At 40.1% G+C, this 2,476-nt stretch overlaps 1 protein-coding gene across 1 annotated transcript in view; it reads left to right on the top strand.

Moving 5' to 3' along the window:
• EFHC1 (EF-hand domain (C-terminal) containing 1) overlaps nt 1–2,476 on the top strand; it is a 62,228-nt gene that overhangs the window by 45,774 nt on the left and 13,978 nt on the right. The window lies entirely within an intron of this gene.

The following is a 2,476-nucleotide window of genomic DNA, read 5'->3' as shown; positions in this document are numbered from 1 at the left end:
TCCTCTGAGTGTCCGAATGCGTTACTCTTTCCTCCTAGTTGTAGGACTTCCACTCAGCCAGCGTTCCTGTGGGTCTGGGTGATGTCCCTTCCGTCTTTTAGTTTCACTTTTGAAATGGTTGTTCGAGGCGGCAAACTCCGGCGTTAACCTATGCCGCCATCTTGGTTCTCTCCCGGAAATAGTTCTTGATAAATTGAATGGGTAATCCCATTTTAGATTTTCACCAAGTAGGAGTTATTAGTCATACATAGGTTTGCTGGGTCCAATATAATAAGTAGTAACTTAGAACATTTCCAACTTTATCTATTTAGCAAATAACTATTGAATGCCTCGTATGGGTCGGAAACTATCACTAGGCCCTTGGGCTTTTTTATAGTAGTAAACAGAAAAGAAGTTGTTCCTTCATGGAGTTGGCATCTAAGCAGTGGGAGATAGTCGGTAAACAGCACAAGTAAATTATACAGTCTATTAGGTGATGCGTGCTATGGAAAAGTGGGGCAAAATCAGGGTGATAAAGGTTTCTGAAGGGGGGGGGTGGATTGCAATGGATCGGGCAAGGTCACACCTTGGGAAGGTCATTTGAAGGTAAAGGAGTTAGCCATATGGCTATCTGGAGGATAGCGTTCCGGAAAGAGGGAATGGTGAGTGCTAAGACCCTAGGTAGCAGCATGCCTAGACTATGCAAGAAACACTGGCAAGAAGTAGGCCAGTGAAAGTGGCTGGAGTGAAACAAGTGAGATGAGAGGAGTGGAAGGTGGAGTTAGAAAATTAATAAGTCCTGGATCATGTAGGCCCTACTAGGTCTTTGGAAAGATGCTAGTTTTTCTCTGAGTGAAATGGAGAACCATTGTGGGGTTCTGAATAAAAGAAGTGGCAAGATTTGACATATGTCTTAAGAGCTATTGTGTTCTGAATAGGTTAGGAGAGACATTAGTTAGGAGACTATTACCATAATCCAGGCAAGTGATGATGGTGCATGGACCAGGGTAGATCAGTGAAGGTGGGAGAAATGGTCTGATTTTGGATATATTTTGAAGGTAGATTACATAGGGGATATGAGAGAGAGAGAGAGAGTAGTTAAGAAGACTGCAAAGTTTTGGACCTGAACAACTGGAAGGAAGAGTTGCCATCATCTGAACTGGGGAAGATGTTCATTTGGGGTAGAAGAGGGTTTTGGGGGGAGGGGAGGATTTCAGTTTTGGATATACTAGGTTTACAATAGCTATGATATATCCAAATAAAGTATCAGATGGGCTGTGGGATGTATAAATCTTGAGTTCAGGCAAGAGTTCTAGACTGGAGATGTAAGTGTGGAAGTGTTGGCTTATAGATAATATTTTAAGCCAGAGGACTAAGTGAAATCTCTCTAAGGGAGTCAGTGTAGATAAAGAAAAGAAGAGCTCCTAGGACTGATCCCTGAGGTCCTCCAACACTCAGAATTGAGAAGAGGAAACTGGGTATGACAACTGGTGAGGCAGGAAGAAAACCAAGTGGGTGTGGTATTCTGGAAACCAAATAAGGAAAGTAGACTCTTTCCTTTGCACAGCAGTGTGGGACTATAAAAACAACCGTGCAAACAATCTTAATAAGCAGTGGGAAATTTACTACTGTCCTGTGACCTTTAAAAATTATTGTATAAACACGAAAAATCTGATGGTTATAAATATAGGGAAATGAAAAAATAGTAAAACTACTTTTTATTTAGTACACTATAATCTAAAATATTGACAACACTGAGAATTAAAGTGTTCCATTTCTTTGTAAAAAACTTATCAAAAGTAGTTTGAGCAGCGCTTGCCTTTTTCTCATCGTATAACTTATGATACAGGCAAACATCTTTTCTATGCTTTGGCAAATTGTCACATTCCTTTTGAAGTTTGGATCAGCTTCCAACATTTCATAATTTTTGCTTTCAGTATTGTGAAGTATCTCCTAGGGTTTCTTTACTGACAGTGAAATATCTCTGAAAGTTATTTTTTTTTAATTAAATCTTTATTGTTCAGATTATTACATTTGTTCCTCTTTTTCCCCCCCAATAACTCCCCTCCTCCCAGTTCCCACCCCACCCCTGCCCTCACTCCCCACCCACTGTCCTCATCCATAGGTGCACGATTTTTGTCCAGTATCTTCCCGCATCTCCCACACCCCTTTCCCCCACAAGAATAGTCAGTCCATTCCCTTTCTATGTCCCTGATTCTATTATAATCACCAGTACATTCTGTTCATCAGATTATTTATTCACTTGATTCTTAGATTCACTTGTTGATAGATGCGTATTTGTTGTTCATAATTTGTATCTTTACCTTTTTCTTCCTCTTCCTCTTCTTATAGGATACCTTTCAGCATTTCATATAATCCTGGTTTGGTGGTGATGAACTCCTTTAGCTTTTCCTTATCTGTGAAGCTCTTTATCTGACCTTCACTTCTGAATGATAGCTTTGCTGGATAAAGTAATCTTGGTTGTAGGTTCTTGGCA

The sequence above is a fragment of the Myotis davidii genome, unplaced genomic scaffold (assembly GCF_000327345.1).
Source record: "Myotis davidii unplaced genomic scaffold, ASM32734v1 scaffold240, whole genome shotgun sequence".
Taxonomy (NCBI): Eukaryota; Metazoa; Chordata; class Mammalia; order Chiroptera; family Vespertilionidae; genus Myotis; species Myotis davidii.
The sequence above is the reverse complement of the archived record's forward strand: the minus strand, read 5'-3'. Positions and strand labels throughout refer to the sequence as shown.